Consider the following 15,686-nt stretch of genomic DNA (forward strand, 5'->3'; position numbering starts at 1 on the left):
ATGCCTCCCTGCACAGGTGTTCCCCTGATCAGTAACACATCCATCAGCTCTGCCTTGTCTCTGTGTTCCTTGGGGACTGCTCAGCACTGACAATTGGACTGCTGAAACCAACACGGTAAGACCTGCTGAAATCCATTCACCAAAGAAGGGGAGCGGAAAATGTTGGTGGTTTGGCAGTGAATGTCAGGGGTCTAGAAATGGATCTTTCCACCCTTGTCACCCTGGCATAGTAGCAGCTGCTGTGGCTGCAAAGCAGAGCAGAGAGGTGTTTGTAAATATACCGATCTGTTCGCAGCCTTGCCGCCTGCAGGGTGGGAGGCCACTGGCCTTGTGCCTGGATCCGTGAAAGGGCAACACTTCGGCTAATGCAGTGGGGCGGATTCAGTTATGTCCTGAAAGAGGCATCGAGTGGCTGTTAAGGGGGAGGGAAGGGTCAGGAATCTGTGCCTCTTGAGGACAGAATAAAGAGATAACAAGGAGGGCGAAGCAGAAAGCAGGTGGGAACTCAAGCCTGGGTGAGAAGAGCTTTCTCTTTTTAATTTATTATTTCCATCTGTATGCCATTTTCCCAGCTCTGTAGTTCTCAAAGGGGTGCACCCCGACATTAAAAAAAGAAGCAAATGATTCTGACTGCACAATCTCAGCATATTCCTTTAAGGGGAAGAAGTTAGAAACAGGAAGCAAGTACCCAAGGGAGGGTGAAGTTTCTTCATAGTTCCTTTTTTTCACTTCCTAGTTCCCTATTTCATTCTAGCCCCCATCTGCCTTTTTTTAATGCTGCCTTTTCAACTGCATAGTGGTTTTGAAAGGAGAAATAAGTGGGTATCCCAGAGTCCCCACATCTTGTAACTAGTAGTTGTAGCATCAAGGGTGATACTACATATCATCTGAAGGCAAGTCCTGTTTTGAGCATGCAAAACGAGGTGCCTGCTTTCTTCATTGGCCTGGTTCACACATAACCCAAAAACATGGTTTATTAAACCATGGCTTAGTGCCATGTATGAACCCATCTCAGCAGGTTAACAAAGGTTTCTGAAAGGTTGCTCATTAACCAAGCTTTTTACTTGGTTTATAAAGCTTACCTAGTGTTGTAGCTAAGGCTGTGTATTCATTAGTGGCTTGAAATGCAAGGTTGTCTGCTGTTTCAAGCCACTTATGATTCATTATATGCACACTGCTGAACACACCAGAAATTGGGCGGGGATGTATTCACCTAAAGTGCTTTAACTGTTTGGTTTTGCTGTGTTTACAACCCCTGTGAACTCCAGTGAAGCTGTCATCTGCATATGTGCAATGGTTACTGTCAGGGAACTGCCATCAGTGCCGGAGGGAGAAAGCAAAATCTGGAGGGATTCCAGAGAGCGTCCCGGGATTGGGAGAGGCAGCCCATCTTCTGGGGAAGAGAATCAGTGTAGCACCAGTGGAGAAGGGGGGCAGATGGGGGAAGCGGCAAGGCGGTCCCATGACTCCTTGCTAGGGACCAGCGGGGAGAGTAGGGGTCCTCCGCTGCCTATGCCCTCCTTGTGCAGAAGGCTTTCGCGCAGAGAGAGTAGGAGGAGACTAGGCGTCAAAGAGCTTCTTTGCTGGAAGAAGTTTAAGAAATGCCCACTGACAGATTCTGCCAGCGATTGAGACAGCCACGGGTGAGTGGCTGTCCAGACAGAAAAGGTTCACTCAGGTAACCCAGCCAGGTGTTTGCACTGGCTTACGCACGAGCAACCCCTAGAACCATTACAGTTACCTCCAATGTAAACACCACAGCTTATGTTTTCAAATCAGGCAGAAGCTGCTTTGAGGGAAAACACATTAAATACAACAAACGGCACCGTTTCTCAAGAAACTACAGGATACACATGAATTGTGGCTAACATCATGCATATGCAGCTTCAAACACCAGCGAAGCCTGAGTAAACAGTAATGTGACACAACCTTAGTGTTACATGTGAGCCCAGATCTCCTTAACCAAGGTGAAGGAACTGTCACTACCTTAAAATTCAAACCACTCTTTTTATGTTGGCTAGTTTGTAAAAACTGTTAGGCCAAATCAGGAGAGATGGGTGAGGTGCTAAACAGGCTTTTGGAGTCAGGGATGGGCTGGATGTGGAAGTGGAAATCGAATCCTGAAAGACAGAAGTGTTACATGTTCCAGGTTCTTGAGACCAGGAGGTGTGAAGACAGCCTGTTCTGAGTGAGGTTGTGCGCTCCTGGAAGGAGCAGGTTCATAGTTTGGGAGTAGTCCTGGAGCCAACATTGTCACTTGAGGCCCAGGTGGCCTTGGTGCCTATTTCCAGCTAGAGTTGGTGTGTCAATTATGCCATTTTTGGATGGACATGGTCACAGTACAGCTCTGATAAGACAAGATTACTGCAATGCACTCTAGGCGGAGCTGCCTTTGATGCTGCTGGTGTCTTCAGAGATGGTCTTTGCTTTGTAATGGATCCTATTTCTCCCCTTTCAAAGTGCGTGTTACTGAAAGGCAGAACAGGCTATGGGCGTGCCTACGCTTATATGTAAACCTGACATAATTTATACCCTGGTTCCCTTCCACCAAGTAATCCTGGGAAACGTCATTTTGAAAGGAAGCAGTGACATCTGTGGTAAAACCCGAGCCCTTTACAGAACTACAATTCTGGAGTTCCCTGGGGAAAGCTACTGATGTTAATCTTTATAGCCCAATCCTACGCACAATTACTCAGAGGTGAGAGTCAGTATTTTCAATGGGGGATACTCCTAATGTTTGTAATGTGGGCCCCTCTCCCCACAGATGTAAAGGATCCTTTGTGTTTATGCTATTATAGTATTAGGGAGCTGTTGCATAGATGTGTAGACTATGTGTCATCTATTTATCTGAAAAAGGGGCTGTGAGGAAAGGAAAGTGAAAAAGAGCAAAAGGAGCAAGAGCTCTGGTAACTGAGCCCAATCCAGCCCATGTACAAACAAAGCTCCTACAGATGTTTAGGGAAACTCTTAGTTCCTTGTCCCATCCCTTCACCCTGCCCTCAAAAACCTCTGCTATTTTATCCTCTCCAGACTGACAGAAGAGGGAACTATATAGTGTCCGTGTGGCAAGTGAGAGCCAGTGAGGTGTGGTGCTTAGAGTGTCAGACTCGGACCTGGGAGACCAGGTTTCGATCCTCACTTGGCCACGAAGCTCACTGGGTGATGGTGGGCCCGTCACTCACTCTCAGCCTAACCAACCTCACAAGGTTGTTGTGAGGAGTAAATGAGGAGAGGGGGAACATGCAAACCACCTTGAGCTATAGAGAAAAAAATTAGGGTTACCATATTTCAAAAAGTGAAAAAAGGAAGTTGTTGAGCTACACTGCTTTAGACTGCAATATTCTGGGTATGTAAGGGAAATTCTGGATGTATGACAATCCTAGAAAAGGGTGGGGTATAAATGCAATAAGTAAATGTAAGTTTTGTTCAGTGAGCTGGGAATTCCTCAGTTCATATATTATCTCCGCCATGTGAATGTCCTAGAGGCCTTAGGCAAGTTAATGTATTTCCATTTCTAACGTGCAGTATGGGGACAATGATACTGGCCTACCTTATAGGCAGCTGAAAGGATGACTGAGATAATAAATGAGAAGTGCATTGAACACTCAGTATTTATTGCATATTTTAATTGTCTCATAACCCAAGTTCTCTATGAAATGAAAACTAAGCAATTTAAAACAAAAATGGCATGCTATGAAGCAGATAACATTGTAACATTAAATCAACAAACAGAACAAAAAGTGAATTTAATACTAGCCACCATGATATATCGGTACATCAATCAGCAATCAGGCCAAGAACACAAAAGGCAAAACACACCAATAATTTATATTTTAATGCCAAGGATTGTCGGCTGTCAGGATGTTTTCCCACCACTAGGCGACACTGCCAGTTCTATACCAGGGCCTCTCTGCTTGAGAGAGCAAAGATTCCACCCAGATTCATTTAATTATTTTAAGATTACTTTTATACTTTGGCTTTTCCCCGAGGAGTTCAAAAGGTGGCAAACACCCTTTTATCCATTTTGCCTTCTCGACAACCCTGTTAGGCTAAGAAATAGTGACTGATGCAGAATTACCCTGTGGGCTTCATGGTTGAGCAGGGATTTGAACCCTAGTCTCTCAGGTCCTAGTCCAACACACTCACCACTACACCACACTGGCTCTCATCTGATTAAGAACAAAGCATTGCCAATGTGCCCAGAGCCCCTTGCACTCTTAATCAGCCCAAAAGGATGTTCCTGTATAGAAAGAACTCAACCCCAGGGGAAAGACTGCTTCTCTGGCATTGATGGACTTGCCGGGAGATGTGCTGGGTGCCAGAGTTTATTTGCATGTTCTCATTGCACATAGTTAGCATTATTTCCATAAATGCAACAGATTCCAGGGGCCGCTGACAACTCCTGTTTCACTTAACCGAGACTACTAGTCTGCTAGGATGATCAAGCCCCTCAGTCTCTTTTAGTCACAAACGCGCTTGAAGTCATGGGATTTTGTCAGGATTTCTAGACCTTAGGGGATTGCAAACAAACCATTTGATTTGTCAGTAAACCAAAATGCAAAATAGAAACCGATTGCTGGATGTTTTCTGGATGTTTACTCTTTGGCTTCTGAGTTTCGCAAACTAGCCTTTGTACATATTAACATAAGAAGAGACCTGCTGGATCATGTCAAAGGTCAGTCCAACATTCACTTCCCACAATGGCTATGAGAAGCCTGTAAGCAGGATTTGACTGCAGTATCTTTCCCCCACTTGTGTTCCACAGCAACTGCTAGAATTGTTGATTTCCTGCACACCCACAGAACAGAAAATAATCTAAGGGTGGGGAACATTTTCAGTCTGGCATGCTTGAGTCTCACCTCTCCACACCCCAGCGAAAGCTCATGACACAAATTTGTTTGTTTTTAAGGTGTCACAGGTCTCTGTGTCATTTTCACTACAAGAGGCTAACATGGCTACACCTTTGGAAATTCATAAGGAAGATGGAACAGATAATTTTAATTGGATTTTTGTACCTTCCTCTGTATGGTGCTCTCTCTCTCTCTCTTTTAAAATGATTGACTCAATTACTGGAGAGGGAGCAATTTGCTTTGCCCACCCCAACACTGTATCTACTTTAAAGTATGGTTACAAAAGTTGGGTGACACCTTCACTATCTGTTGGATGGTAGCAAGATTCCAGGGGGTTCCAGGCACTCACCCAGGGACTGTGCTCCTTTGGAGAATGGAAGACATGGCAGAGACTGTCATAGCTTTAAGAAATATGTTTTATTCACATATTTACACCTTCTGTCTGTGTGGAAGGAGTATAGATCTTACAACATGGTCACTTCAAGAGGGGCTAGTTCCCCACAGCAGTACAGAACTGGAGTCAAAGGCAGGGGCACCAACTATAGGGGGCGATCACCCTCTGTGTTCCCCATCCTGGGTGGGGGCAGGATGCATAATGTGTCACTGGGCCCTCTTAATGTGGGGGGGGGGGGAGTTGGCAACCCTGGTCAAAGGCATCTCTCTCAACCAGCCTGCAGCCAGCCAGCCCAAGATGGATATGTGTGTCCTCCCCGTCCCTTCTTCCCAGCACACTTTGCTTTCCAGATTCTCTTTTCCTGACCCCTCAAACACTCCCCCAACAGAATGGCAACCTTCTGCCTGCCCAGGCTCAAGATTCCTCTCAGGTGGGCCACCAACACCTTTTGCCATGTTAACACCTGTATCCCAGGTGAGGCCCTGGCTTGGAAATGAAGCTTTGCCTGTAATTTTCCACTAGCCTGCAATCTTCCCTTCATTATTCCAAATAATAAAAATCCCATTTATTAATTTCTATGGTTTAGCCACCTGCCACCCCCAAACTCACAGCACTGAGTCTTGGAGGCCAGAAAAATTTGACATCTTGAACGGGGGGTTAGCTTTTCCTGGAAGATAACTCCCTTTGCAACGGACACTCCACAAATGATGGCATGTGCAGCACTGTGTGCAGAAGTGCTAAGAATGTTTGGTGGCAGCAGAAAAAGCTGCTGGGTTGAGAGCAAGTGGCCAGGGTGATAATTGTAGACAGCTGTAATGTGGATTGCTAGGGCAGTGTGGTAATGGCCCAGGACTGACAACAGAGGCCTCAACAGTCTAGAAACCTACAGTCATTGTCTGTACACACATTAAACCTGTGCACATCCAGCTTTATGTGCTTGGCCAAAAAATTAGAAATAAGATAGGGGGTGGGTGTCGGGGGGGGGGAGGGGACTTTGGCAATCCCAGCCCCAGTGAACCCAGTATGCTTTGACTATCTGTGATTTTGGCTTTCGGCACGGTCCCCGGAACATAACCCCCATGTAAGTTGTGGGCTTACTGCATTTCGAATCAATGTATGAATCTTGGCTCCATCTCATATTCTTAGCTTTCTTGACATCCAAGTAAATGGAGAGCCCCCTCCCCCATTCCTTAAGCATGCCCACATTTCATAGGATGCCAGAACTGGACACCCTCGCCATCTGTTCTGAAAAGAGGAGAAATGCAAAGAAGTTCTCTTTGTGAGTGGGCGTTGTGGTGGCTGATGCAGGTGCCTTTTTCCTCATGGAAAGAACTGTGATTAGGCACCAACTCCCAGGGGCTAAGGTCCCTTGGCCTCCCCTAAAATATTTGAGGGGACTAGCCCCCTGCGAGTTGATGGACATTGCCATTCAAATGGTGTGCATGTGCCACATCTTGTGATTGATTATGCAGGGCGTTGTTTACCCCCCCCCATTTTATTCAATTTGGCACACTCCTCTATCACTGCTCTTTCAGATGTGGCAGCCATATTATGACTGGCTCCTACAAGTTCCTTAAAATTCAAAATTTGCCCACTGGCCCCCATCGGTTGGCAAACCCTGAGTTAGGGTTTGGGACTTGGGCGACCATGTTTCAAATCCTCATTGTGATGGACTTGCAACTTGTGTGTAGTTACTTTTGGGGGTTTTTTTTTATTCCACAGAAAGCTGCCATCAGCTAGTCGATCTGTCCTACCCAGGATGCCAGCACCATGCTTTCCTGACCAGGTTAAACTGAAACAAGGATTCAGCAAGTCCTATACGTCTCATGCTCTCTTTATTTCCACCCCAAAATTTCCAATGGCTATTTCTGGACACTGATACTTGAGTGGTTGGCCGAAGGATAAGGGTACAGGCACACATCTTGAGACTTGACCATACAAGGCCAATGACAAATGCACAGCGAAGGCTCACGGTGGAAAGGCCACATAAACAGCAACCAATGTCCGGACAACCAGCAACTGGAACAAAGACCAACTTTATAAAGAAGCAAGTGAGGCCTGAGGGTAATAGAGAGAGGAATGCGACACATTGGCAGCTTCCACTAAGGAGCACCAGAAAACCCAGAGCCCCTGTAGATCAGGCAGTCCATGGGTATGTTTGAAAGGTTTCAAAACACCACAATATATATTCAGTCGTACCTTGGTTCTCGAATGCCTTGCGACTCAAATGTTTTGGCTCCCAAATGCTGCAAACTCGGATGTGAGTGTTCTGGTTTGCGAACATTCTTTGGAACCCAAATGTCCAACACGGCTTCCGATTGAGTGCAGGAAGCTCCTGCAGCTAATCAGAAGCCGCACCTTGGTTTTCAAACGTTTTCAGAAGTGAAACTGACTTCCAGAACGGATTTCGTTTGGGAACCAAGGCACAACTGTATCTCTCTCTGCCACCATGGTGTGCTTTATGGTTCTGACAGTAGTGGCAAAGGAACTTCCAGGTGTCCACAGAGATTGTGGGAGCTATTCTTCTCGTTCTCATCGGTCTGTAGAACACCCAAGCTCTGAACACCCAAGAGAGAGAGAATTCGACTTTCTAGCTCTTAAGATTTTCCTGGCATTACCCCACCTCATGTGTAGGTTGCTATCTTGCAGGCAGAGACTGTGTTCAACACTCGTCATATTTCCAAGACAACTTGGCCATCTGTGTCAAGGGTTGGGGGGTACAAGCTTGGAGAAAGAGACCGACAGCCCCAAAAGTGGTGACAGAAGGTGCTTTAATAATTACCATGACATATCCCAGGATCCAAAATAGCCCTGCAGCCGTGTTACCCACCTGGGTAGTGCTAAGCCTTCCCGGGGACATTGCAAGTCCATATCCTGAGGAGAGCTCTGACACCCGAGATGAGAGGCCACAGCAGTCTCTTCTTTCTTACCTCATCTCTACCACAGTATATACATGCTGCTTTTCTCGCTGAGCTTGGCTCTGCCACTCTCTCTCCAATTGGCTTTTCAGACTTTTCCTCGACCGTGTATTAACATGCACAGTTCTCTTTCCCCTTGTGGCCTGTTTCTCATAGGGTTGCCAACTGATCGGGAAAACAGCCTAGCCTTCTCTTGTGCCTTTTAATAGCAGCTCGATCTGCAGAAATTGGAAAGTGAAGCTTTAGATGCCATGGAGAGAAGCACAATCACCTGCTATAAAGCATGAAATTAGGCAAAAAAGTGTGTAATTTGTGGTCTGTAACTGAAGTAAATAGGCTTGTTAAAGTGTTTTCCCTGGATGATCCTGAATAATGGCCTATTTAAAGAGCAAATCCCCAGCATAATAAGGTTTGTTTCATTATATATATATTTAAAAATTGAGACCATTTCCATAAACACAACTTTATTCTGTTTCCACCACCAAGGGTTTCACGCTTAAGTTGAAACCTTTTCTCTCTCTTATGCTTAGCTGTATTTTTATATTGTATTGAAATTGCAGGCTGCCCAGAGAATATTATTGGGCAAGAATATAAAAGTTATAAAAAATTAATAATCAGTGCCCCCCAACTTTTCTCAAGAAATGCTTGTGTTTGTTTTTGGTATTCTTCAAAGGCGTATATTTGTTTTAACAGCAGGTGTCAGAAATGATTTGCAGCCCTGTAAACACCTGCCTGTCATACCAAAGCCCCATATACAAGACCATATAACCCTAGTGCAATTAACACCACAGACTATGAACTCTGGTTGATTTTATTATTTATGCCCTTTATCCTTTCTTATAAATAAATGGCAAGGAACTTGTTGCAGGTCTTAAATGAACCCATTCAGCGCAAGCTACTGAATGGCAACTCACAACGATAAGGCACAATTGCTAAATGGAAGCTCTGCGTTCAGGGTAAGTGTATCTCTGAGTCTCAGATGCGGGGGACAAAGAAGGGAAGGACTGATGCCTTCGTGAACTACGCTTGGTGTTTTTGGAGACATCTGGCTGCAAAAACGCTAGACTAGATGCTCCTAATCTGATCTGGTAGGGTTTTTCATAGGTTCTTAACTCATTAGGATCAATCTAATGGTATTATGCACCTATCCCACATTCACTGCTAAAAATAAATAAATGAGGGGTTTTTTTGGCTTTGGTTTTATTTCAAAAACCATTTTTTAATCAGAAAGGATTGTAAGACAAAAGGAAATGCACACAGGAAGCAGTACCTCTCTTAAACCATGCTCTTAAAAAGCATCTGTCCACCTCCTGCCTCAGCCGTGCTTAAATCACTGTAAATGGCGGTTGTGCAGTTTGTCTGAATATGTCTTCATACTGCAAGGAGCTGTGACTGACCACGCCAGAGTGAATCTCTGAAGGCTTCATTTACTCTGACATGTTAAATGCCAGTTGTCATCATGTTACTGCGAGTTTCCCTTTCAGAAATCAGAATACAGTTACTAAATCTAGGTACTCAATATCCTATTAGTATGCACAGCACTGCTGATTAACGTGATGATTCTGCTTTTGCCCTGCTCAGGCATACCCAGTCTGCACTATGCACTCTCTTGTCACTCAGTTCATTAAAAGGAAGGCAATTCTAATGGGAGGGAGAGCCTTGACTCCTAGCTAGCTGACAAGCTACTCCTCTATACACTCACAGAGTGCATAATATTCAGTTCTAGGCTGTGAAGTTTTACCTGCTAACACCTGCTTATTAACCATAACAATATAGCTATATAGGGGCCAGTTGAAGAATTGGCAAGCCTACCTATCCATGGGCCTTCTTCAGCCATTCCACCTCCTTTTTTGGCCAGAAGACGCAGCTCCTCCTGCCCTTAGGAAGGCTTCCTTGTTCTTTCCCTTTCTCAATATGATGCCCACTTTATTCTCTTGTCAAGCTTCCCCACAACAGCAGCTCCTGCAGTCCCTGTGCTCCTATAAGCCTCACCCCCACCTCCCCTGTCACTTGCTTCCTTGCACAGCAGCTGCACTTTGGGTCAAATATTCTGTGACCGGCTCTTTCCCCCCGAGCAGTAAAAGATAAGCATTCTATGACATCACAGCAATTCAGCCAATGTCTGGATACTGTGGCTTACAGATGAAATATAACAGCCCCTGCATGCTTATATATACTTCTACATACAAATGCATATGTCCAGGAGCCAGAGAGCTACATCAGGCATGCCTATTGGCTTTTTGTACGCCTGCTGGAATTTATGACCCTTACTTCATTTTTATTGCAGACCATGATGCACACCTGCTTTTAGAAATACTGTAACTCTTTCCTTCAGAATTGGTTAGGTGTATTGCATGGTGACAGATGGTGGGCACTGGATGCTATGTGCTGAATAACCAGATATAATGCTATCTTATAAGGGAATGCATAAAAGGTGCTTGCTTACACCCAAATGGAAACTAGCTGTTTAAGAAACAATTGGACTGAGGCAAGGAGCCTATAGTCCTCCAGATGCTGCTTACAACCCCTATTATCTCTGACCATTGGCCATGGTGGCTGGGTCTGATGGGAGCTGGAGTCCAGCAACATCTGTGGTGCCATGGGTCAGTGCATCTGGCTGTTAACCAGAAGGCTGGTGGTTCGAGCCCACCCAGGGATGGCTGTGAGCAGGATTCCTGCACTGCAGGAGGTTGGGCTAGATAACCCTTGGGGTCCCTTCCAACTCTGCAATCTGGAGGACCACAGGTTTACCACTATGTCAAAACAGAGGGTTATAAAATTTTCAGCTGTCTTCTAACAGTGGTTTGAGTTGCATCAATTGGCAGGTGATTACGGTCATTATTCCTCCATATCAAGTTGCTGTTAAGGGAAGGCTATAGAAGAAGCTGGATGAAAAGTTGGCAATCCTATCGAAGTCCTCTTGGACATGCAGAGTTTGGTGTGTGCTGCTTTTGATCTTTATAAATTCAAGAACAATTAAATTTATATGCCCAACTGTTGTTCATTAACTTAGCAATGCCAGGTTGATGGTGTTATAAATAGTCACTGTGCTTATTTCGCATACACTTAAACTTAAACTGAGATTTTCAGTGTGCACTTTCGGTGTTTCATTGTCATTATTTTTAGGACACAGTGGTATATAAATATTTCTATAAATAAATCAATAAAATAAACACTAGCCAAGGGAGGCTAAATAAAATTGTTAAGTCTTTATGGTACCCCAAGACTCTTTATTTATATAACCTTGTTTCTGATTTTCTATTTCAAAAGGCCCTCATACCTTAGGAGTAACTACTTCTAAACATTTTAAAATCAGTTTCAACAGATGTCATCATACACTATAAACCTCCTCTATGCAAAAGCAGGTTTTATTTCCATATAACTCTCTCTGCTGCCAGCCAGTGGACAACTGATGAAAAAGCAGTTATTTCAGTCTCATTTATTCACAGTAGCAATTTCTTCCCAAACCACCATTTTCTTAAGAAGTAAATGTGGGCTACCAGGGGTGGGGTTGCTTTTGCACTCTTAGCAGCCATCTCATATCAAGGAAATTGGATGGTGAAGCTTTTCTCATCACTTACCTCCATGCCAAATAAAAAGTTACTTGCTAAGAGAATGTGTTTCAGCTGGCTGCTCTTACAAGCCACAGAAGCAGAAACAATTAATTCCACCCTGATTTCAAATGGCCTCCTAAAATTCTCTACACTTTCTGTGCACAGCAACTTGGGAGCGTATTTTGCCAAATATTATAGGTGGTGTTTTTAAACAGACTTTTGGAACCAACTGGCTAAGAGAGGAAGACTGGAAGAAGTAGGAATAAAGTCCATTACTTCCTTCAAAAATATTAATTTTATAATTAAACAGTAATCATTATCATCATTTATTTATACCCTGTCCATCTGGCTGGGTATCCCCAGCTACTCTGGGTGGCTGCCAACAGATTAAAAACAGAATAAAACATCACACATTAAAAACTTCCCTGAACAGGACTGCCTTCAGATGTCTTCTAAAAGTCAGATAGTTGTTTATTTCCTTGACATCTGATGGAAGGGCATTCCACAGGGCAGGTGCCACCACCAAGAAGGCCCTCTGCCTGGTTCCTTGTAACCTCACATCTCACAGTGAGAGAACCGCCAGAAGGCCCTCAGAGCTGGACCTCAGTGTCCGGGCTGAACAACAGGGGTAGAGATGTTCCTTCAGATATACTGGGCCGAGGCCATTTAGGGCTTTAAAGGTCAGCACCAATGCTTTGAATTGTGTTCAGAAACGTACTGGGAGCCAATGTAGGTCGTTCAGGACCGGTATTAAAACTGGATCCATAAGTGTATCCAAAATTCAAATAACTGGTGATATTGTTTTGCTAAACATTCTTTGAAATTATTTGTGAGTTTTTGAAGATCTCAAAAAAGAAACTGAAAAATTTGTCAGGAAATTGTGTTTTATAGAATTTTCAGCTCAGGTCTAAATAAAATGGTGGCACCCCAAAGAGACTTGGGAGTTTTGATTCTCCTGATCTACCTGCTCCAGCTTAAAGGGAAGGGTAGAGTGAGTAGGTTAGATTAGCCAAGAAGCACTCAGTCAGTCAAATTCCCTTTCCTTGATCATCACTGATCTGGATAAGTTTCATTATTGGGATCTGAAGAATGGAAACCAAAACCCAAAGTTCAGCGTATCTCCCTATGCCATTCTCCAACCAGAAGAAGAAATCCTGATATGCAGGGCAAATTCCAACAAGTCAGTTGCCTTTGTGGCACCTCTGGTCTGAGCAGATAAGGAACTACTGTCCTCTGTGTGCCCTGGCGTGGTGGAAATAGAACTGCCATTTCTTGCACTATGAAATACTTGTCACGGAGGAGCCCTCAGTCATTTTAAAGAGGTGAGCATCCTGAATCTGAAGCCAGAGCTAGGCTTAGAATTTGTGGTGCTTGGATGCAAAAAGAAGTGGTGGTGGGGAAACCTGGGAATTATGAAACAACTGTCAGATCCTTTTGTCTACAGCAGATTTCTTCAAACCCGACCCTCCAGATGTTTTGAGACCACAATTCCCATCATCCCTGACCACTTGCCCTGCTAGCTAGGGATCATGGGAGTTGTAGGCCAAAAACACCTGGAGGGCCGAGTTTGAGGAAGCCTGGTCTACAGCAGTGTTTCCCAAACTTAGGTCTCCAGCTGGTGTGTTGTTGGTTTTCTTTTTTTGGGGGGGGGACTACAACTCCCACCATCCCTAACTAGCAGGACCAGTGGTCAGGAATGAACATGCAAAGCCTACCCACCACACATTTAAAGCACACGACTTTCCCCAGAGAATCCTGGGAATTGTAGCTCTGTGAGGGGTAAACTACAGTTCCCAGAATCCTTTGGAGGAAGTCATATGCTTTTTAAATGAATGTGCAGCCAAAGGGAGGCTTCTAAGCTTACTCAAGATCTGAAGAGCAGTCATATGCGAGGGGATGTTTGATGGCATTTGCATGCTTAAAGGTAAAGGTAAAGGGACCCCTGACCAGTCATGACTGACTCTGGGGTTGCGGCGCTCATCTCGCTTTATTGGCCGAGGGAGCCGGCGTGCAGCTTCCAGGTCATGTGGCCAGCATGACCAAGCCGCTTCTGGCAAACCAGAGCAGCGCATGGAAACGCTGTTTACCTTCCCGCTTGAGCGGTAACTATTTATCTACTTGCACTTGACGTGCTTTCGAACTGCTAGGTTGGCAGGAGCAGGGACCGAGCAACAGGTGCTCACCCCGTTGCGGGGATTCGAACCGCCAACCTTCTGATCGGCAAGTCCTAGGCTCTGTGGTTTAACCCAGAGCGCCACCCGTGTACCATTGCATGCTTAACCCTCCCCTTTTAAGTCCTCACCTCGAGCTACAATAAGGTTGTCATGCGAGCTGAAAGTTCAACCCACATCCGCAGGCATTCAGTTCCCACATCACAGCATGTGCTCAAATCACTTGCATCCCCCACATTTCCTCCCCCCCCCAAAGCAACTGGGGCTGAAACTTACTTTACCCGGGAGTAAAGCCCAGTGGTTTTGACTTCTGAGTAGACAATGTCTAGGCTTCTACTGTACTATAAAAACGAAATGAGACCTTGGGTCATAGAAAAGGGAGACGCCGGTCTCCCAAGGCATCTTTCTTACCCTCCCAAACTAGGGAGGATGCTGTGACTCAAATCCCATGCGGCAAGAGGCGCGATCATGTGACGAAGAGAAATAGAAACTAAAGCAGCCGCCTCTTATTGTTTCCTGCAGAGTTGCTGAACGCTTCCTGTTTCTGCCTCATTTCCCCAATTCAGCTGCAGGAGGAAGAACCCGATCTAGGTGAGGACTTAAACTCTGAATAAATGTCCTGTTCCTGGCGGGTGGGAGAGGGCTGTTGTCGCATTTTAACTCACGTGGGCTTTTGTCCCCCTCCCCCGCAGCCCCTCTCCACGCCCCCTCTTAATCAGCAGTTTGCTGCAGGGTTGCGATCAGCGCATTAGAGGTGCTCGGCTCTTCCCCTTACCGTGTAATTAAAACTAAAATATAAAAATGAAATCCGAAGCGATCTGTGGTAGTGCGTGCTCAGAATCGAATCCCCGTCGGCTCGATGGGTACACGAATTCCGTCTCAGCCCCAAGAAACATCGCATAGGACTGTTCACAGTGTTTACTAAGAAGTTACCACGACCGACTTGGGAGAGGCTTATCTTGAGTAAACGAAGGGTAGGCTGGGTGGTTAATCTGTGCCGGAACTGATAAGTTTAGCCCCAGATTCTGGCAGAAGCAGCTTACACTGCTCTGAGATCCCTCCTGCCCTGAGCAACAAAGTAAACTATGTTATTCCTACTCCATTCAGTAACCAAAGTTGGCTGGATCTAGGCTAAAGCTGCAATCCTAACCTCACTTGGAGGAAGGCCTTATTTAATTAAATGGGATTTAGACAGGGTTAGGGCTGCGATTTAAGGCTGCAGTACTGTATACTTGCCTGAGGGTAAGCCCCATTCACTTCCCCCTTGAAGCTCAAAGTAAGTAACAGCCAGTAGGGCTGTTGCATGTGAAAAGAGCTCCAACGTGCAACTGGAGTCCCTCCCCACACAGAGTTGGAAAGGACCATGATGATCATCTAGAGTCCAACTTCCGGAAATGGAGGACTCTTTCACCCAATGTGGGGCGTGAACCCACAACCCAGAGATTAAGAATCTCATGCTCTACCAACTGAGCTATCCCTCAGGTAATGGAGGAGCTGTAATCCTTTTCCATGCTGTCTGAACATGCACTGCAGGCAGGAAGAATGGCTGTGGTGTTTATTGTGGGGGGCAGGGATAGCCCAGGTCTCCTCCTCCCCCATTTTACTACAAAGAGTGTGCGAACCTCTCTTATATCAAAATAATGCCACCAAAAGCCAGTCTGGCCTAAAGCTCTTCAGGAAATGCCCAAGCTACAGTGTCTCTGAGTTTTTCCATCATGCAGATGAAGCACACCAATGGTGTCGTACCTCTTTCAGAGCCACAGAAAACAAATGATGTAAGGCAGGGAGGATCTCCAGGG

General features: G+C 45.3%; 1 protein-coding gene and 1 long non-coding RNA gene across 2 annotated transcripts in view; one reads left to right on the top strand and one right to left on the bottom strand.

Annotated features, from left to right (window-relative positions):
- The window catches only part of LOC309327436 (uncharacterized protein), a 32,630-nt gene continuing 16,944 nt past the window's right edge, over window positions 1-15,686 (top strand). Inside the window, exons 1-2 of the mRNA XM_081836698.1 lie at window positions 1-115; window positions 14,410-14,478. The gene's annotated coding sequence lies outside the window, so the exon portion shown is untranslated. The remainder of the gene's footprint in view (window positions 116-14,409; window positions 14,479-15,686) is intronic.
- Window positions 7,999-14,418, bottom strand: LOC309327576. Its single transcript, XR_014150577.1, has 2 exons — window positions 14,164-14,418; window positions 7,999-8,433 (listed from the first exon to the last, which is right to left on the bottom strand). It is a non-coding gene; the product is annotated as an uncharacterized lncRNA (long non-coding RNA).

This window comes from Podarcis erhardii (genome assembly GCF_964252035.2).
Source record: "Podarcis erhardii genome assembly, chromosome: 13".
NCBI lineage: Eukaryota > Metazoa > Chordata > Lepidosauria > Squamata > Lacertidae > Podarcis > Podarcis erhardii.